Here is a 23,026-nt window from a genome sequence, read left to right as displayed (position 1 = left end):
ATAGGTGACAAGAATGCTGGAGTGCAGACTAGAAAAAAAATCAGAGAAAGCTCGTCTGATTTCCACAGTTGAACTGAAGACAGTAAGAGAAGATCTTAATGATGATGATTGGATAAAGGCAATGAATGAAGAGCTTGATCAAATTGATAAAAACAACACTTGGTCACTTGTTCCTAGACCTAATGATAAAAAATGTGATTGGTACAAAGTGGGTATTTAGAAATAAGTTGAATGAAGATGGTGAAGTTGTTAGAAACAAGGCAAGACTAGTTTGCAAAGGGTATGCACGAGAAGAAGGTGAAGATTATGGAGAGACCGTTGCACCGGTTTCTAGGCTTGAAGGAGTTAGAATGCTACTTGCATTTGCAGCCTTTAAAGGTTTTAAAGTTTACCAAATGGATGTAAATTCAGCATTTCTGAATGGTATTCTTGAAGAAGAGGTGTGTATTGAACAACCAGATGGGTTTGCATTGTCAGAAGATAAGGATATGGTATGTAAATTGCATAAAGCTTTATATGGATTATAGCAAGCACCAAGGGCATAGTTTAAGAGACTTCATGCACATCTGATAAAGATAGGATTTCAAAGAACCAGTGAGGACAACAATATTTATTTGAAGACTAAAGGAGACAAGATGTTAATTGCAAAAGTATTTATTGATGACATCATATTTGGAGGAAATGATGATATGAGTATGGCTTTTGTAGATGAGATGAAGGAAGAGTTTGAGATGTCTCTAATAGGTGAGATTAAATTTTTCATTGGTTTGTAGGTACACCAGATGAAAGGTGGTATTTTTATCAGTCAGTCTAAGTATGTGAAAGAAGTATTAAAGACCTTTGGAATGGAAGACTATAAAACGGTTGGAACACCTATGGTTACAGGTTGCAAATTGTCAAAAGAAGATGATTCACCCTCAGTGGATGAGAAGGAATACAGATCCATGATTGGGAAATTGCATTATGTTGTTCATAGTAGACTGGATATTGCCCATGCAGTTGGTTTAGTAGAAAGATTTCAAAAGAGCCAAGGAGACACATATGACAGCAGTAAAGAGAATATTCAGATATCTCAGAGGGACAGTTGACTATGGATTGTGGTATCCATATAAAGGCAATTTTTCTTTGCAGGTATTCACTGATGCTAATTGGGCAAGAAATGTAGATGATTGGAAGAGCACAACTAGTGGTGCATTCTTTCTAGGTGATAGATTGGTATCTTAGACCAGTAAGAAACAAACTTATATTTCTCAGTCTACAGCAAAAGCAGAGTATGTAGCTGCATCCATGAGTTGTACAGAAGCTATATGAATGAGACATGTCTTGGAAGTTCAAGCAGGATATGATAGAACCGGTGATCATACATTATGATAACACAAGTGCTATAAACATTTCAAAGAACCCAGTACTGCATGCTAAGACTAAACATATTGAATTGAAGCATCACTTTCTGAGAGAAAGAGTACAGGAAAAGAAAGTAAGATTGGAGCATGTGTCAATTAAGGAGCAGTTGGCAGATATATTCACTAAACCATTGCCTAAGGCTACCTTTGAATATCTCAGAGGTAAGCTAAGGGTTATACCTCTACACAAGACCAACTAGGATGCTAGTGAAGCATCAATCCAGTGGATTTCCTGAATATCTTTCACTGTGGATTGATGAGGAGAGGGCTACTCCTCAGGGGGGAGCAAAAGAAATAAAGACAAAAGATGCCTTTACACCTTTGGAATTTCTATCAAAGGGGGAGAAGAACAATGACAGGGAGAACTAATGCAAAGGAGGAGAAGATTAAGTAAAGAACAAATCAGTACAACATGGCATGATGAGTTCCTGATATTTGTCAGTAGTTGATTATTTTGTTGTTGTATTCTTTTAGTGTTGTCATCAATGCCAAAGGGGGAGAATGTTGGCATATTGGCATAACTGATGGAGATGATGATGTACCAGTAAAGGACTGTTGGTGATGATATATTGATGAATTGTTGGTGATGATATAACTGTGATATGATGCTTTATGATCAGTTATTTGTGTTGTCATTGATGGCAACCATGTTTGTTTATGTTTGGTATATCATCTAAGTCATCTAGCCTAACCGGTAATGGAATGTTTGCTAAGTTGACAGTGAACCAGTAAGCAGGAACAGTGAAGGAGATGATTGCGGTAGAGATCCGTGTTGAGTTAAGTGTTACGGTTTGGGATATATACTTATGACATTTTAATGAGTCTATGACTGGAACCGCATCATGTTTGAACAATCGGAAGTCATGTTTGTAAGTGATTGTTGTTTATTCAGTGCAGGGTTTGAGAACCGGTCACAAGATCTTTAACCGGTGATGTTTTATGGTTTGGTAGTGAATCTTATCATGTTCATTAGTTAGTGGTGATGTGTCAAAAACCGTGTGTGATGATAAGATTGTATTTAAGCGCATACAAGGATCGGATTTCTTGGGAAACAGTGAAGTGATTAGCAAAATATGATAATAGTTTGATAGCTTATCGGATCGATGTGCGGTGATGTGTTATGATCATTCAACGACTGTAATTGTCTTGAAATTTGTTGTAATGATTTGTAATGATCTGATATGATCTATGATGTAAATTCAATATATTTTGAATTTGGTTAGGGTTTTGTAACCGACCTAATTGTAAAGTGTATTTAGGTCAAGTTTGAGAAGGTTTAGTGTGTCGGTGATCAGAGAAGGAGTGTGCCAAACCAGATTGAGATGCCTGCATGTGTGAAGCATACTGGAGCTGAAATGGATCTGTACTAGCAAGCAAAGAGTGCATTGATTAGATCATTTATTTATTGTTTCCTAATAGTTGCAGTAGTATTAAAATCCCTTAACCGGGAGGTCCTAAACGGCCTGATGTTGTAAATCCCTTCACCGGGTGGCTCATTAATTTGGGTTTAAATCCTTTAGCAAGGTTACTCCTAATAGGGTAGAGATCCTAACAGAGATGAGGTTAAAATCCCTTCACTGGATGACTCCTAACAGAGTCTGCTCTTAACCGGGCATTATTGTAAAGCTCCTAATCGGGCTAGGCTTTTAATAGGGCGCATTTCGAAAGAGCGCAAATATTTTGTGGGTACCAATTCCCATTGTGGTTTTTCCCATTTGGGTTTCCACGTGAAAAATCTCTGTGTTCATATGGTGGTTGATTTGTTTATGTATGGATTTGATATTATTACATTGTTTACATGTTGATGAACACGTAAATGAGTAGTTTGGTAAATCTTCCATAAGTAATTGATTGAGTAGCTACCGGTACTGGTTATGAATTGTTTTTGAGAAGCGTTTTCATATTGGTAAAAGATTGCAGTTTATTATTATTACTGATTCACCCCCCCCTCTCAATAACAACCAGATCCTCACAATAACAAAATTTATATTTGTTAAATTATATTTAATAATATTTATTGATATCTCGTGTTAATTTTGTTTCTTTTAGGGTACCCCACACGTGTCTAGGACACCTCGGCGAAAGAAATCCTCAAGGACACCTAAACGTCAAAAGGTAATTGAACACATTTTTAATTGACATAATTGTTTGAAAAGGTTGAAATTGTCTTAATTGGAACTTGTAGATTGATTAGTCTTTTTTGTCTCTTTTATATACAACAACAATTGGGATTTGTAGAACTGATGAATGCACCTTATACGCTAGAGGATCAAGACAAAGAAGAAGTATGTATCTCTACTTTATTTTCTTGATTTGATGATTATATGCACATGAACGTGTGAACTTTAAATAAATTCTAATCTTATCATTTTTCTAACAGGAAATAGCCATAGTTGTTTCATCAATGGCGAGCCCTCCTAAGTCTACTGGAGAAGCATCCAAGGTTCCGGTACACTTTTGTTCTATATATTGTATATTTTTGGTGGTTTTGATCTATATATGTTATTACCTTGTATTAATTGTATTTAACCTACAATACTTATCATTGTATTAATTGTATTTAATCTTATCATTTTTCATACAGGAAATAGCCATAGTTGCTTCATCAATGGCGAGCCCTCCTAAGTCTACTAGAGAAGCATCTCAAGCTCCGGTACACTTTTGTTCTATGTATTGTAGATTTTTAGTGTTTTTGATCTAAATATATTATTACCTTGTATTAATTGTATTTAACCAACAATAAGCCCCTTTTCAGTTTGGGCATAACGTGGATCCTCGAAAGTTCCATTTTAAGAGGACTCCTAAGTCTAACAAGGCAACGAAAGAAAAGATGGTAGATCCCAGATCAGCAGATGAGGTAATCTACAATTCAATTGCAAAGGAATTATAGTTGAATGTATAGTTATTTTGATAATTGTGAACTATTTTCTACAAAAGGATTCTAACTTAGCTTTTGAATTGTGGTTGTGCAGCCATCTGCATAGCCATGTACTACATCAAAGAGGCTTCATTTTGATGATCCACCACAACTATAGGATCATATAGTGTTAGTTGCGGTCATTGAAGGACCAATCCATCTATATATAGTCTACAATTTTATTGTACATCGATCTGGGCATGGCAATAGACATTTTTGTAAAACTTTTATTGACTTGGAATATATGCCATTTTTTGTATACATACACAGTTATTGTGCATTTTGATTATATATAAATGTTGATATTCGATCCAATAAATGTGTATTGTGTTCATTATTGTGCATTTTGTTGATATTGATATTGATATTCGGTACTTACACAATTTGTTCATTGTGTTCATTATTGTGCATTTTGATATATATAAATGTTGATTTATAATTGATATAGTTAATTTTTGCTCAAACAAAGACATACAATTCATTATGTGAGCAATATATCCAAAGTGCTCAATGAAATAAGTCTGTATGAAAACAAACAAGCTTACAAAATTGTAATACAAGAGCCTCCAACGCACAATCATTAAAATTTGTCTCTACCTAAAATAGTTGTTGCAAGCTAGGTATTGCCAAAACCAGTGTCTTGCTAATCAATTACTTCAGCTAAACAAATGTCTTTTGTTGAATTCTACCCCATATAAAAGACTTAACAATTGCCATCATGAAATATGAAGTATTGCAACTGTGGAATATGATTTGATAAGTTTTTTCAGATATTGAACTACCCCTAGAAAACTCCATTTTTCAATCACAATGAAATTCTTGGATCACTTCAAAATAGCTTCTACTTTTACTAAATTCCTAACAATAGTTGGATCCTTGTCTGATAAATTTTGATCTCAGCTACTCAATAGACTTGCCTATTCTTTGATATCAGACTTAGACAACTATTCGATGTATTTGGTGACTGCCCTTTTATAAAGTTAAATAAATATTTGCCTATGTAATCAGGAATATGAATGTTAACAACAAAAATCTATTTTCTACAATCATGGGTTACAATGAAATAAGGTGATTTGATAAGCTTTCTAAAATATTGAATTTACCCTACAAAACTCCTTGCCTCAATCACAATTAAATTCAATGGTAATGATCACATTTGATCCATGGTAATATTTGGGTTTTTGTCTTGTTTTGTGTTGTTTCATCTAAATACGGTCATTTAAGATCATTAATGATCATTTGGAGTCATTTGTGAAAGTTTGGGGTCATTTGGATAAAAGATGTAAAAGTTGTTCAATTGTTGTCAAGGTTGCGAGATAGGTTAAATTTGATTCCGTTTATCATGCGCACGAACCAGCAACACGAGTGTGTCTAGGTGGGCAAGTTTACGGTAGGCATACTCCTGTTGTGCCTTCCATCTCGCTGGAACATTCAGAGCCATACCCTACCGACGCGATCTCCCAAGTGTCGTAAGTCCAAAAAATTGTCAAACTTTGATAGACTGTTTCTCGCAATCCAGGATGCATAGAATTGATCTGTTTGAACCTATAGGGTCATGTGAGGCCCGTCTACAATGACCTATCTTAGTTTTTGAAGACTTGGAGCCATTTTCACATGGTAGCATTTTTTTAGTTAGTGCGAAAATCGTCAGATGCATGCAATGCAAGGTTGCAAGATAGGCTAAATTTGATTTTGTTTGTCATGGGCATAAACCAACAACACGAGCACATCTGGGTGGGTTGTTTTAAGGTAGGCATGCTCTTATTATGCCTTTCATCTCACTCAAACATCCAAAGCCATACCCTATCAACGCGATCTCTCAAGTGCCCTAAGTCCAAAAAATTGTCAAACTTTGACGAACTATTTCTCACAATCCAGGATGCATAAGATTGATCTATTTTAACTTCTAGGGTCATGTGAGGTCTGTCTATAATGACCTATCTCGGTTTTTGAAGGCTCGGAGCCATTTTCACATGGTAGCATTTTTTCAGTTGGTGCAAAAATCATCAGATACATGCAATGCAAGGTTGCAAGATAGGCTAAATTTGATTCCATTCATCGTGGGAACAAACCAACAACATGAGTACGTCCGAGTGGGCAAGTTTACGGTAGACATGCTCCTGTTGTGCCTCCCAGCTTGCTAGAACATCCAGAGCCATATGGTAGGCATACACATGTACTCATAAATAGTCATAAATTAGGTCTTGTACTCATAAATATTCATACAAATTTCAAGTATAATAAAAAATACAAAATACATCACAAAATTCTATTTATGCATAAATTTACATATACAAAAATTTGCATATACAAAAATTTACATATACAGAAATTGACATATATTGAAAAATTTGCCTCTAAAAATGGACAAATCATCTCTTAGCTATTTAAATACACAAATAAATTATTTACAAATCAGCTCATGGGCATTTAAATATAATTTGACATTTAAATATGCAAAATCCAACTTATGGCCATTTAAATATACAAAATTTGGCATTTAAATATGTACAAATCAACTCATGACCATTTAAATATACAAAATTTTGCCTCTAAATATGAACAAATTAGCTGATGGGTATTTATATATACAAAAAATGAATATAGAACAATTCGTCGACGATATATACAAAATTCTCAAAATCATTCTACCTTGAACCATAGAATCATTGTAATGCTCCAACAATTGAACACTTGTAGATGACCCAAAATCAATCGAGCCTTCTGGATCGACTCTAACCCGTATTGTGTCAAGTATTGCCTTGTGGTCGGATTCACGAACTTTCCATAAATTCTTGTTATGAGGTCTACCATGATACTTAATCAATTGAATATTTGTTGCAACAAGTTTGGAGAAATGAACAATATGTCTGTGTATCAAAGTTTTCGAACAACCAAACATCCAAATTCTTGATAGGGTATCTCCTAAGCCATGTCCTTATCACGACAACAGACCCTATTGGGTACTCAATACCCTCTCCGTCAATAATTGTAGTTGTCAATTTTCTTTTAGGCTCAATACAACGACAAAAAGCAATATGTTCCTTCTTCATTGTTCTCTTTTGCAACAATTGCATACACATGACCTGCATTTTATAGAATGATAATTAATACCAAAAATAATGTGTGATGTAACAAAATGAGCCAAAACAAATTCTGCAAAAAAATTAACCAAAACAATCACCTGGTTCCACTAGGTCGGATACATGGTTGAAATCCATTGATGCTTCCATCTGGTTCAATTGCAGTGCTTTCAGAACTTGATATGTATCAATTGGAATCAACGGTCTACAAGATCATTTGTCAACCCACTCTTGTCATTCGCATTCTTCCCACAAAAAATACATACATTAAGAGCAAAAACATACAATCTGTCTAGTATAAATTACTAGCGAACTTGCATTCGAACTTCCAAATGTACAACAATCTTGATAGTTTTCAATGTTAGATTCACTAATCAACCAAAAATATATATGAACCATTGACATACCCGCATTACCTAGTACCATTGTAGAGCTACACCATTGCACAATTGTTGCATCTATCAACTCAGCACCACCTTCGTACTTCAATTCTTCTCTATCTAGGGCTCTTTTTACGCATGCTCTTGCACCATCGTTCTCCCCTTTTCCATGTCCAACCTCAGTGTAATTCCAAAAATGTTGTACACCGCTTGTCACATGCATCCTAGTCAACCAATAGAACATCCTTGCATTGTTGAATTGTGAGGTGCAATTATCTGACCATATTATGTGTTGGTTGTATCGTATGTTTCTTTCCCTTAAATTATCATAGAAAACTTTAAAGCATCCTTGCTCAAACTCTGACGAATGAGTATGATCATCACTTATGTAGAAGTTATACTCTTTTACAACCTTTATATTCTTCTCTGTTCTATCATTTGCATGCATGAATGCTATGTGTACAAAAATAGAAACTTGTGTAGAACGGTAATACATAGATTGCACTTCATTTTGAGGTTGCAGTGTATAATTTTCAGCAAAATCAATGATAGAGACAATGGTACCAAGAAGAAATGTGTCCTTACATAATTTGAATTGCTCATCTAACCACCGAGCTCTATGTGTATCCATTGTTTCTCGTGAAACATTTTTATAAATTCAGCTACACATCGTTTTTCACTAACTCCCATCTCTTCAATTCTCTTCCATCTTTAACCCCATATGTGACTGTCTTGTATTTTCCAAAAGAAACTAGTTTCTTACCAATTTCATGTGTGCTCTCCAAGTGTACACATCTTGGTAAATGTTGCAAACCACGACATGTAACACAAGAACCTTTCAGACACATAATCTTATAATAAATGCAACCATCATGTCTTTTACATAGCACACTTGAAATAAATTCTCTTGGTGACTAAGGAGGTGCTTGTATATTGCATTCCTGTAAAACATTGTTAGAGTGCAAAGTACAACAAATATGACGATAAATATCATAGTGCATGGAAAATTCAATATGCATCCTACAACACATGGTGCATACATGATTAATCTTAACATAAAAAGGTTTTGCCATTTCAAAAAATCTTTGACTAATTCTTATTTGAAGAAACTTTTGAATGAATCTTTCATAAAATTTTGTTTGAGTCATATCAAAATAGTGTTTGGTATGTGGCTCATGATTTCTAAATCCAATTCGCCTTCTAACATCTCTTTGGTTGGGCGAAACCCTTGTGTTGTCATGCCAAAAATTTTCAATTAATGTTCTTGGTGCATCAACAACAACCTTGTCTTGGCATGGTAGTCTACCCAAGAACGCCCAAAGAGAATTATTGTAAAGATCGTCTACTTTCTCCCACCTCTCTAATGCTTTACGTAATGTTGTTCTACTTATGTTTAATGACTTGCTTGTTTTTCTTATCGAATGATCTTTTTTTAATTTTCTTGCTCATTATGGTTGATGTAATAACACGTCGAGTAACATTAGAATCTTTAGTACGTGATTTTGATCTTAGGCCTAGAGGGGTCCTAGTGGTGCCACACATGTATTAAAACACCATATGACCCCTTAGGACATCATATGCTCCTAAGGGGTCATGTAGTGTGCTAAGGGGTCACATGATGTCGTTAGGAGTCATGTGGGGTCCTAATTGGGTCACATATGTGTTACAACACCATATGACCCCCTAGGATATCACAAACGTTCCTAAGGGGTCATATGGGGTCATTGGGGGTCATGTGAGGTCCTAATGGGGCCGCACATGTGTTAGAACATCATATGACCCCTTAGAACATCATACGACCGCTTAAGATATCATATCGTCCTAAGGGGTCATGTCATGTGCTAAGGGGTCGTATGGTGTTGTTACAGGTCTTTAGAGTCCTAATGGGGCCACACATGTGTTAGAACACCATATGACCCCTTAGGACACCATACGACCCCTTAGGACACCATATGGTCTTAAGGGGTCATGTGGTATGCTAAGGGGTCATATGGTGTGGTTAGGGGTCTTGTGGGGTCCTAATGGGTCTACACATGTGTTAGAACACCATACGACCCCTTAGGACATCATATGGTCCTAAGGGGTCATGTGGTGTGCTAAGGGGTCATATGGTGTCGTTAGTGGTCATGTGGAGGCCTAATGGTGCCACACATGTGTTACAATAGCATATGACCCTTTAGGACATCATATGCTCCTAAGGGGTCATGTGGTGTGCTAAGGGGTCACATGATGTCATTAGGTGTCACATCGGGTGCTAATTGGACCACACATGTGTTACAACATTATATGACCCCTTACGACACCATATGACCCCTTAGGATATCATACATGGTCCTAAAGGGTCATATGATGTCATTGGGGGTCATGTGGGGTCCTAATGGGGTTGCACATGTGTTAGTGCATCATATGACCCCTTAGGACATCATATGGTCTTAAGGGATCATATGGTGTGCTAAGGGACCTTACATGATGTCATTAGGGGTTATGTGGGTTCCTAAGGGGGAGAGAGAGAGAGAGAGATTTAAAGAGGATAGGAATACAATGCACTAAGATATTGAGAGACAATATATGCATATATTTTACATACATATATGTATACATACACATACACATATTATATACATATACATACATATTATATATATACATATATATATATACATATTATGCATATACATACACATATTATATACATACATATGTATTTCTATATATTAGGATGTCTTTATGTTGACATAACCCGTACTGGTTTTGTTCTCTCTAAACCCCGTACACACTATTAGTAAAATAAAAACTGTACACGTTTAGTGCATTTAGGCTTGCGATTAGGCTTGGATGACAAGGCCGAGGGTTGGAAGTTTGATTTCCCTCCATTTCCCTACTTTTTGACGTGTTTTGTTTTATCAAATTAATTCCTCAACTTTGTCATCATCAGGTTTACACCTCATCAACTGGGTATTTTTAAAATTGCCACAATATTTTCACCCATCTTCTAAGATTTTTAACATATAATTTTTTTTAAATTTGAACAAGAATAACATATTAATCTTGAATTTCTTTTACCAATGTCTCCATAGTTCTCAGAGACATATGTGTACCATTTTTTTAATAACGTTTGATCTACTTATCCAAATTTAAAAAACATTATATATTATTGTAGTTCACTTGATTCTTTACACTTTTAGAAAAAAAATTGCAGTTTCGACTATTTTGGTGCAAGTTATGCTTTGCGCACGAACAGGTACCTGATTTTCAGGATGTGCCCAATTTAAGAAATCATAAAAAAAAAATATTTAACAAAAAATTACAAAAAAATACACAACTTCTAGTACTCACTCTTAGCTATTTTTCTACCAAAGGATTTGTCAAAATATTAAATTTAACTATGACTTTTTTGATGCACACGTCATACACTATGTTATGTTTTTGACAAAAAATCAGTATTTGTTTTTCATGTATGAAGGATTTGACCCCCTTAATCTTATCCAATTTTGAAAAAAATTAGTAGTTTGGAACTAGACTCAGAGTACTACAATCTTTGTTCTTTGAGTATCTTCATATTATGAGTGGATGACTTTCAAATTTGTCCTTCAAGTTCAGGTTTAGCTGATTTCGGAAAAAAAAAAAAAAAGAAAAGTGTCCACTTATACCCCCATTTTTGCACACCATCTTGGTCCACTTATCTCCCCCCCCACTCTATCTGTTCAGACTATTTTGAGACCACTTTAATTTTATATCAAAGCTTTAAAGTTCTTGAAGAACTCAAAAGCCTTATATTTCTACTAGAGAAAATAGACCCACCTATGGTGAGATAATCATCAATAAAAGTAAAAAAAGTACAGATTGTAACCCAAAGATTCCTCTTGCATGTCACTGCAGATCTCAACATGCACAAGCTCTAGAGGAGATTTTGCTCTCTGTGATTTGTTAACCAAAACACTATCTCGATGTTGCTTGCCGAATGCACACCTCGATCAAAATCCTTTCACCTAAATTATTGGAAGTCCTCTCACCATATTCTTCTTGTGAAGACAACTTAGTCTCTGAAAATTTAGATGACCATAACGTGGTGCCATAACCACCAATCATCTATGGTTGCCTTAAGAGCTTGCATCTTAGTAGAAACCAATCTGAGAAGGAAAGAGTTTATTCTCTGTCATATAAGCCCTTGCTGCAAGATGATGCTTAGCTGATTTATTAGATATTTTATAGGAGATGTTTTCAAACACAACCTTATATTTTTTTGCGACAAGCTACCAAATACTTAGAAGATTATGTTGTAATTTTGGCTCATGCAAAGTGTCATGAATAAACATAGTTTCTTTTTTCTTAGCTTTCATAGCAAGGGTACCTTTTCCCATTACATCAACCTTTGTATCATCACCAAAAAAAAAAATCAAGACTTTTCACGTCATCTAACTTGACAAATAGATCAAATTCATCTATCATTTGATTTAAGCAACCACTGTCCAAGAACCACACATTTTTGAGGTTCTTTTTCCAAATTGCATGTAAAAAATGTGGAGTTCTTTGAATCTTCAAATTAGTATAGTTGCTCTTGATTTAATCAAATCAGATTCCTTCTTTCTATATTTAGATTCATAGTGTCCATGAAACTTTTCACAATACATGCACTAGATGTTAGATTCAATGACAGTCCCAAAGACACTGAGAGGGGGGAGTGAATCAATGTCTAACCAGTTGAATGAATATTTAAACTTATTTATAACTTTGCAACCCAAAAGAGTGTACCGGTAAATAAGAATAAGTGCAATAAACACAAATAACAGAGACATCATAGAAACACACCATAACGCAAGATATTTTAACGAGGAAACCTGCTGTGGGAAAAACCTCAGTGGGATTTGTGACCCATAATATTTACTCACTGGCCAATGAATAAATACTACTTACAATAGGGGCCTGCACATGCAAGGAGGCCAACAGCCTAGAGCTCACTGCTCAATGAAGAGTCTCACTGACTACAAAATGGATAATTAAATCCAATACAATGTACTGCTCAAAACAACATCTCTAATGCCAGGTTCAGTACGAGTTTAAGCTCAGATAGATACCTTAACAAAAAACCTTCGCGACCACTAAACAACTATCTGCTGCCATATATCTCTATCATTCTTCATTCCCCAAATCCCAAAATGATCTATAAGATCTCATACATATATGAGTCTTTTACAATATACCAAGTCGGCTTACAAAAGATAATTATATTACAATAAACAAAAGTTCATCCCATGTCGGCCTAATTGTTGGTATGCTTTGTTGCTGATGTAATCTAAATGCCGGTGTAAGCACCTGTCAGTGCCGATGTATGTGGAAAACCTATTGCTGGTTGGTTGCCAGTTTGTTGCCATCAATGACAACATCAACTATTTTCATATGAGTGTATAATGCCAACAATCTTCCCCTTTGGCATTGATGGTAACACTCATGAGAAAAATCAAAATTGTTATCCCAAAACTGAAATCCAAAAAGATGTGCTCCCCCTGAGCGAGTGATCTCCTCTGTACATACATTTTTCTCACTACTACTACTCCCCCTTTGACATCAATGACAAAGGATATCATAAATAATCAAAAGAGTACAAAAATGCTACCTCAAGGTCTATAACCGGTTGGTTACTATCTGAAAAATGTCCGCCAAGACTACATTCAAACTCTGCATAAACTTGTTGTTGTCAATTAGAGTTGCCTCAGTCTGCTGGATCATACCGGTGAAATAGTGCATTTGCTAATCCGGTGATGGTTCTCTAGTAATTGTTGGCTTAGTCATTTCAGCTCTCTAAGTAATCAGACTATCTAACCTCGGACCAAGTTTATTCTTTAGTTCCCGGGCTTTGGACCTTATTCTTGCCTTTTCTTTCTCAAGTTTCTCAACTTCTCCTCAAAAACTGTCATTTCCTGCTCAAAAACTGAGATAAGTTCAGATGAACCTATCATATTATCCGCAATGTCATCAATTTCTTTTTGTGTCTTCTTAATCTCCTCATCAATGTCCTCTGTCAAACAGTGAGGTTTACATGCTTCTCTATATAACTCCTTATACTCCAAAATTGTAGAATTAAGTACTGGTAAAAGTGTGTCCAAGTGATCGGTGCATTTATTTATGGTGTTGTCAAAGAATGTATTTTTCTCTTCGTCAACTCTCTCCTTTTCCAGAGTTATGACATTATCAGCAATGAATTTGGACAATGTGTCCAATTTACCTAAAGAATTCATTAATGTGCTCTATCTTACAATTTGGTGCAATCATCTTTAGGATAGGTAATGTGTTATCAATTGCCTTAAATGCTAAGGCATTGCAATCTGTAATCCTCTTGATGGAATCCAATAGAACCTCTGTTATGTTAGTAGGTCTAAATTCACCTATAGATGTGCTTGGTTCTGCTATGGGTTTCTTCTCAACAGATGTTTGACCAATTACCTTCACTACATCCTCTTTATTTCCATCAGATGCATCCACTTTACTTACATTTTCTTCTGGTGGATCTATCTGTGTGTGTGCCTTTGCCTTTGATGGTTTCTCAGTTTGATTAAGCACCTCTGCAACTGCCGGTTTCCCAGAATCAACATGAACCTCTGCCTCAGATTGGTTTTCAGTATGTACAACTATCGGTTGCCCTGTGTTAGTTGTATTTTTCTCTGTAGGTTTCTCAGTTACCGGTTGCTCTGCTTGGGCCGGTATCTTAGTGTTCTGAGAATCAACAATTTGTGCCGATATCTCAAAGACCTTGCTATCTTTGAGATTATCTACCTTAACCTCTGCAGTTTCTTTGTCCACAACAATGTTTATATCTTGAGTATCTACACTCATGGTAAAAAGTATCTCAGACTCTGGGTTAGTATCATCATGAGTTATACCTTCAGTAGCCATATCCAATGGATTAGCTGTATGAATCGGTGATGTTGAAGTTAATGGAGGAGTGTCCTAAGCCGGTGGAGGGATCTTATCGGTTATTTTTATAGAAGGTACACCATCTACTTTACCTTTTCCCTTATCTTTCTGATATACCTTGAATGTCTTTTCCACTTTCGCTCTGTTTCTTTCCTCTTGCTTTTCCTTCTCAACAAAGAATATGTCCCATTTATCTGCAATCTCATCTGTAATTTCCTTAACCCTTCCAGCCATCAAGCTTACTTGTCGGTATCCACTAACAAATACTAACCGGTTTGCTTCAGATATAAGCTCATCTATCTCTTCCTTAGAATTTACCGGATGTACAGCCAAGAGAGCTTCAACTTTCAACTTCTTATCCAGTTCCATCACAAATAGCCTTTTAGCTTCTAATCTCAAGTACAAATCGTTGGGTAAATCATCAATTACTTCTATCAAAACTTTCTTGTATATATCCAAACGTAGGATAGTGCTTTCTTCAATGGTTTGTTTGTCAGAATCCTTAAAAGAATTATACCATTTATTTACATTTACCAGATTACCTTCCTTTGTAATCTCATTCAGTAGATCATCCAATGTAGGGGTAACCAGTGTTTGTTTCTTCTTTGGTGTAAGCGTCTTTTGCGGTTCCCTAACTACCTGTTGCTTCTTCCTTAGTGTCCTTGTTTTCTTAGGAGGAGGCGAAGGTGCCGATGGGGTTTTCCTTTTCCTTTCCACTCTCTTAAACTCAACAGCCTTTCCATTGTCAGTATCAGAAGATGTCACAACCGGTGAAACATGTGCTTCCGGTTGCAGTCCTTTAAGCTCACTAGCTAATATTCCTGACATTTTCTTTAATTTCACTGGCCTTCTTAGAGGCATCTCTGATAAACTTGTCTCTTTTCTTCCTTTCTTTCTGCATAGATACATTACTTGCAATGGTTTTTGCATTACCAAATATTCCTTCAGATGGCTCCCTAGGTGCATCAAGTAGGGCTTTAGCATATGTTTTCAGAACAGGTAGGTCTACCTCATAACCCATCTCAGTAACCCAAATAGTTCTAGGACTTACTGCTTCCATCCAAGTCTCATCTCGCTTAATGACAAAACAAATTTGCTTGTCATATTTATCAACTATGCTCTACGGTAATATCTCTCTTGCTCTCATCTTTGTTTGAAATGTTTTAAAGTAATCTGCAATGTTCTTATCACAGTCAGTGCCCACACCGGTGAAATCTTCCTGTATCTATTTTCCTACCGGGATGTCATAACCAAAATCCTTGTGACCAATGTCAGGTATCTCTTTGGTAAAGTATAGTATTAAGCATACTAGTAGGTTCCCAAAACAGAAAGTACCTTTCTCATCTCCCTTAATCTTCTTCAAATTGTCAATTAGTTCATCTTTAAGCCATTAACAAACATCTATCTTAGCATTATTGTTCACCATCTCATATGCACTGTGAATACAAAGGCTAGAAACAGAATTTAGTTTATTGCCATGTGTTGCTTTATATTCAAGTATCATACTAATATATCTCTCATTTATATCCTTGACATCAATGACTCTAAGTGACCTGCTATGAGATGTGGCTCTGGTTAACTCCATAACTCCCTTGTTAGGTATTTTCTTGGTTTTATCAAGCCTACTACCAGTTGAAGGTAAACCAGTAACTGCCTTAATTGCTTCCTTGGTTATCTTGCAAACTGACTCTAACCACATGAACTCTCCATGGACTCTGCTCAATACAAGTCTTACAACTTCTTTTGGAAATTTGGGAATGTTCAGTATTTCTACAAAACCTAAGTCTTCCACAATCTTATGTTCAGTTTTAATCACGCCTTTTTCATTGGTGATAACCTAATTAAACATTTTCTTCAAATCCTTAGTCCCTAGGTTTTCTATGTTGCAATGTATATAGATTCTAGGGACTTCTGCAAATGCTACACCCTTTGGAATTTTCGAAAAAGCTCTGACAAAATCATCCTGTTTTGCAATCTCGGGGATAATCTTAAACACGGGTCTAGGGCATTTGATATTTTCAACAATGATAGGTTTTGCAATAAACTCAGGAACAGAAGATGAGGTTGCCATTTTGATAAATACCTCTTGATTGTAGTTCTCTGAATGCCTGAAAATAACTTCGCAGCTTCGCCTTAGTATGCCCTTGCTCAGTTCCGCGCTCTCTGATTGTTTGAATGCTTGGTGAGTCGAAATGAGGGCTTTTCCGGTGCTTTATAGCCAAAAAGGTTCTTAAAAACCGCATTAAATGCTCGTCGGTTAAGTGAAAACTTAACACATCTGCCGATAAAGAAGAAATGTATCTTCTCACCGTCAACCAAGGGTAGAACGCATGACTTTCAATTTGCTGCAATACCCCCTAAAGATTATTCCTTAGTTAGATGAAGAATCTCCTACCAGTGGAGGGTTACTTTGTTCTACCAGTGCAGAGACAGTTTCGTCAACTTTTTGATCTACCTTCTTAATCCATTGTTTTGAAAAATCTTTCTTTATTTCATTTACCTTTTCTTTTCCCTTAACACTAGATCTTTTATTGTTCGCCGGTATAGTCTTGCTTCTACAAAATTTTGCAATATGTCCAATCTTGTTACATGCATAACAAGTTACATTATTCCTTTGAATAGCCTTTCCATATCCTTGACCGGTTTGTGATCTGCATTGATTAGATAAATGCCAAAATCTACACAAATATAGCATTTCACATTCATTCTGCAATTTTCTGAATTATGACCAACTTTGTTGCATTTGGAACATTGACCGGTGGGTGAGTTTGTATTCTGATTATTCCTAAATGTACATTGATTTGCTCTATAACCATATTTGTTGCAATTGAAACATTTCCCATTAAATTTATAAGCATTAGGCTGTCTTACCGGTTTGTTCTGATCTTGATTATTTGCAGTACCGGAACTTTCTCCAATTTCAAATCCAAGTCCAATTGTATCTCCATCAGGTTTCTGTCTTTTCAGCATGTCATCAAGCCTTTCTGAACTTTTCCTAAATTATCTTTGTGTTCATTTGCAGTGATCAACTCATTTTCCAGAATTCCAACTTGTCTCACAAGGTCATCTTTATCATGTTGCATGTGAATCAGATTTGTCTTTAGCATATCAATTTTATGACTGAGTCTCAAATTTTTATTTCTTGCATCATTAAGTCTCCTAGTCAAATATTCTTCATTCTTTTTCCTATCTTCAATATCCTTACATAACCTCATAGTCATATCTTGCATTTCATTCTTCATATTACTGTTCTCTTGCCTTAACTTATTTGCAATGTCTATAAGAGTTTCCTTTTCATCATCATCATTCTGCATTTTCTCATGAAGTTCCTTTCTCTTATTTTGTGCTATAACCAAGTTCTCCTTAAGTCCTTTAATGAATTCCTTAGCAGTCCTCAGGTCATCTTCAAGTTTGATATTCTTCAATTTTTCTACATCAAAATCTTCAAGAGCTCCTTCCAACTATTTTCTTAAGTTCTCCATCTGTACCGGTTTCAGAATCTTCCTCAATCTATTAGGCTTTTGCAAATAGAGGACCGGGCTCTAATACCAATTGTTAGATTCAATGATAGTCCCAAAGACACTGGGAGGGGGGGGGGGGGAGGTGAATCAGTGTCTAACCGGTTGAATGAATATTTAACTTATTTATAACTTTGCAACCCAAAACAGTGTATCGATAAATAAGAATAAGTGCAATAAACACAAATAACAAAGACAGCATAGAAACACACAATAACACAAGATATTTTTACGAGGAAACCCGGTGTGGGAAAAACCTTGGTGAGATTTGTGACCCACAATATTTAATCACTGGCCAATGAATAAATACTACTTACAATAGGGGCCTGCATATGCAGGGAGGCCAACAACCTAGAGCTCACTGCTCAATGAAGAGTCTCACTGACTACAAAATGGATAATTAAATCCAATACAATGTACTACTCAAAACAGCATCTCTAATCCCAGGTTCAGTACCGGTTTAAGCTCAGATAGATACCTTAACCAAAAACCTTAGCTGCCACTAAACAGCTATCTTCTGCCATATATCTCTATCATTCTTTATTCCCAAAATCCCAAAATGATCTATAAGATCTCATACATATATGAGTCTTTTACAATATACCAAGTTGGCTTACAAAAGATAATTATATTACAATAAACAAAAGTTCATCCCATGTCGGCCTGAGTACCACTATGCTTTGTTGCCGATGTAATCTAAATGCCAGTGTAAGCGCCTATCGGTGCCGGTGTCTGTCAGTGTATGTAGAAACCTATTGCCAGTTGGTTGCCAGTTGGTTGCCATCAATGACAACATCAACTATTCTCATATGAGTGTAGAATGCCAACACTAGATGCTTCTATGGTCCATAGAATTTTTTCCTTTTCCTCTTCCCCTGTTATTGCCTTCTCTTCTTTCTCTAATATGTCCTTTATTTGTAGAAGAATCCCCTTGAGATTAATGGGAGTGAGGAGTTGTAGACTTATCTTCAATCCCCATAATAGATTGGAAAGTTTGCACTAGGCTCTCCATAGAATGTTGTGTATGCTCCTCATGAGACTGCAAAAAACCTATCAACTCTACAACTTTAAAAGTAGTTAGATCCTTACTTTCTTCAATGATTATCACCATTGAATCAAACTTTGGAGGAAGACATCTTAAAACCTTTTCTATAAATTTTTCCTGTCTAATAGTTTTCTCGTAAATTCTAAGCTGGTTTACAATGTCTTGAGTCCTACTAATAAATTCTTGAATAGACTTAGGTTCTTTCATCTTTAGATTTTCAAAATCTCTTTAAAAAGTTTGAAGTCTTACCAATCTTACTTTGTCAAATCCTTGGTATGCAATTTTTACAGGCTCCCATCATCATACTAGAAATATGGGGAAAATTTGACATATTCAATTTAGATTGGATGATGGAGAGAGCTTGATTGTCCTTCTCCTTGTCTTATGTGATTTCCCTAATTTAGGGATAATGCATTCAAAACATTTTGATTTGCAATCTCATTATATCCTACTTCTACTAATTCCCAAAGCTCTTGGAATAATAGTAGGTTTTCATCAAACTAGATTAAAATGTCGTTGCCATTCTGCCATTCTGAAATTTCTTGAAGAAAACTGCTCTAAAACCAATTTAAAGATAATATCCTGAAGCTCTTACACTATAAGATCAGAAATAAAACTCGTCACATTCAATCAGAGAACATTGAACAAACAAACTTCAATAAAATTGAGCGAACAACAAAGATAGAAAAGAAAGTGACTAATCTGAATATTGAATTGTTATTGTTTGCTAAGAAAACCAAAGCAAATATAAATAAATTGTTACAATACTTCCTGCGTTGCATACAACAATTTATTATTAGAAATCCCTTAGTAATGTAATGGAGGAACGAAGTGTTGAATATGAAACTAAACAGTCACTTTGTTTCCCTCTCATAACTTTTAGCTCTTTTGATTCAAGATAATGTTGTTATGATTGTTTATAAAGAGCAAGCTACTGCTGTATGTAATCGTCTGATAATTATGAATAAAGATATTGTGTTGTTTGAGAGTGGAAGTCGTTTTTATGGTGAACTATTATAAATTTTATGTTTCGTGTTTTAATCTTGTTTATGTTTTTCATATCTGATTCTGTCTTCATTTTATTTTCATTTTATTTTCTCTTGTTACAACTTCGTTAGAGTCAAAGAGAGGTTGAGAAATTGAATAGAGATGAAAGATGATTGAATGCTAGATCCCGAAACTAGATGCTTCTATGTAATAAAGAGACACTTAGAAGTGGGAGTTGTTCTTCCTACTTTAAAGTTTGCAGCATGCAGAGACGCAGCGCGGATTGAGATGAAGAAAGATGCCGTAGAACTCCAACTCCAGAGGGACAAGCTTAAAGAAAAGAAAGAATCTTTATCCAAAGAAAGTGAAAATATTAGCAAAATTGAGGAGCTGTTGAGCAATGCAATCAGAGGCCCAAAAGAGGTGGGTTTCACTCACACCCAGAAGCGTTTTCACCAAATGTTACAAGGATAAACAGCCATACAAATTGCTGTTGTTCCAAGGGAGCGCGGTGAAGAAATACATTCTAATCTCAGAAAACTTTAAAAGAAGAGAGTCTAACTTCAAGTTATACGACACATATAGCAGTTATTATGCATTAACAAAAAAGATAAGAAAGTTGTCGTTGATCATTGCATGTCTTCACTCAAAATCTCATGATAGATGTCTCCTTTTGAGAATCTTCTCCACAACAAACCAAACACAGCATTTAAACGGTCATGCAAACTAAAAAATATATATTTGACAACAAGAAAAACTCATAAACAACACTCAAACGGACCAGCAGTAGCACCAAACTTCACTGCAGCAGCAACGACTCATAAACAATACTCAAATTACTCTGCAATCAAACTTATTTACTTCCCTCTAGTCTTCTTCACATATTCTACGAGCAGCTCCACAACAGATTCCTTAGGCCATAGCGACCACCTCACCGTCCTCAATAGAGGGTTATTTGATAATTCCTCAGGGATTCTTGGCCAGCTCTCTTTTGCAACATTGATACCAAAAGAGGAATCGAAACAGAAAACAATACACTCATTTGTTTATTCATTAGCACATTTTACAAATTTATAGATATAACTGACTGCAACAGCATCTTATAATTATGCTAATTATATTGACAGCTAGCTAAAACAGTTCGAAGGTTAATTGGAAGCTAATAACAAGAATTGAAACTAACAGATAACAAACTGTATTGGACACCTCTACAATTGGTATCGACACATGTTCAGATACTCATGAACATAATTCAGTCATGAATTATTCTCTTAACATAAAATACTCCAAGCCTCAAACGCGTTGAATCTTGGATTCTATGAACAAATTTGCAAGCCAATTTCCTTCAAGCTAAAACTGAATAGTTGCTTTTCAAAGATATCAAGACCAACTAATTTACAAACCAATTTCATGAAGATATTTAATTTCTATCAAGAAACATCTATGCATTACAACTCGATTCAAGCTATAGTAGCTATATTACTACTACATTTTAAATTTAGACAAAGAAGGAATATACTCGCATAAGTAATCCAGTTATCTAATTCTATCTACCCATTAAATTTAAGACTAATGATTTGAATCTATTTTAGTAGGGAAATATTCAACCATGTTCATCTAACCCTTCGGTAGTGGGTTGAGGTGCACCTTTCTCCCACATGGAATCAATCTATCAAAGTGGCTTGACCGGTAGATATGGACCATCTCCACGAAGAGAAATCTAGGCTGTAGGTAAATAATTATGTCTCGACAAGAAATAATATTTCAGGTAATTGCATCAAACCTTTATTGGTTTGAAGATACTTGAATTAAACTGAGTTGCTCATATCTAATTAATATAGATTTGAAAATGTTATGATTAAAAATTCAATCAATTTTAGATTTATAAAATGTATACAGTATGGAAATGGAATTTTTATCTTTACACACCTAAAATAAAAAATTGAAATATACATAGTTATTAGGAGACCCTTCTCCTACCCTTGGAGATCTGTACTGGTACTGGAGATGTACTGGAGACATGTCTCCCGTATCAGATACTTCTCCAAAAATTTCTTGATGCGTAAGGTGCTTTTGGCTGCCGTCTCTAAAGTCTCCCGACCAAAAATTGACGTCTCCTAGAAAACTTAGGACAAATACGATAAAAAGGCAAAAAAAAAAAAAGCGAACAAATAAGATAAGCTTGCAAAAAAGAAAAGTCCTAGGGAAATAACTAATAAAAACCATGTAAAGTTATAGTGATTGGATCTACTGACAGTGTAGACTTTTTGAGCGGATTGGTTTCTTATCATTGTTATAGTCTAAAGAGAAATTGCCTTTACTATTTAGCCGACAATATTGAGTGTGCTCAACATCCATATTACCTTACTTTCACTAAACAATTTAGATTGGCTATGGTATCAGCAATATAAGCAATTTTAATTTCAGTTTTTGTTCAATTTTAAAGTTAATGTTGAACTTTACCATTGTTCTTGTTTTCAAAGTTTTCTATCATGATATGTTTTGAAAATTATTAAATATTATTTATTAAAAAAATTGACATCTCCAAGTACCCCATCTCCTATTTTTGAAAATTAGTCGTACCAGTCTCCAAGTACTAGTCTATGGAGTCTCCAAAATTCAAATACCCGTCTCCTAATAAGCTTGGAAATATACATTACAATAAAAAATATTACTTCTAAAAAATAATGAGATAGACATTTTACTTTCTGAAGGTATATAAATTCTTAAACGACTGAGGTCACATCACATTCTCCAAAGAAATCATAATTAAACTCAAAA

General features: G+C 35.3%; 1 long non-coding RNA gene and 1 pseudogene across 1 annotated transcript; one reads left to right on the top strand and one right to left on the bottom strand.

The window, feature by feature from the left end:
- Nucleotides 1-23,026, bottom strand: part of LOC131033032 (truncated transcription factor CAULIFLOWER A-like) — a 173,116-nt pseudogene that overhangs the window by 41,327 nt on the left and 108,763 nt on the right.
- Nucleotides 3,640-4,056, top strand: LOC131033041 (uncharacterized). Its single transcript, XR_009103548.1, has 3 exons — nt 3,640-3,688; nt 3,784-3,852; nt 3,988-4,056. It is a non-coding gene; the product is annotated as an uncharacterized LOC131033041 (long non-coding RNA).

Source organism: Cryptomeria japonica, chromosome 3, assembly GCF_030272615.1.
Source record: "Cryptomeria japonica chromosome 3, Sugi_1.0, whole genome shotgun sequence".
Lineage (NCBI taxonomy): Eukaryota > Viridiplantae > Streptophyta > Pinopsida > Cupressales > Cupressaceae > Cryptomeria > Cryptomeria japonica.
The sequence above is the reverse complement of the archived record's forward strand: the minus strand, read 5'-3'. Positions and strand labels throughout refer to the sequence as shown.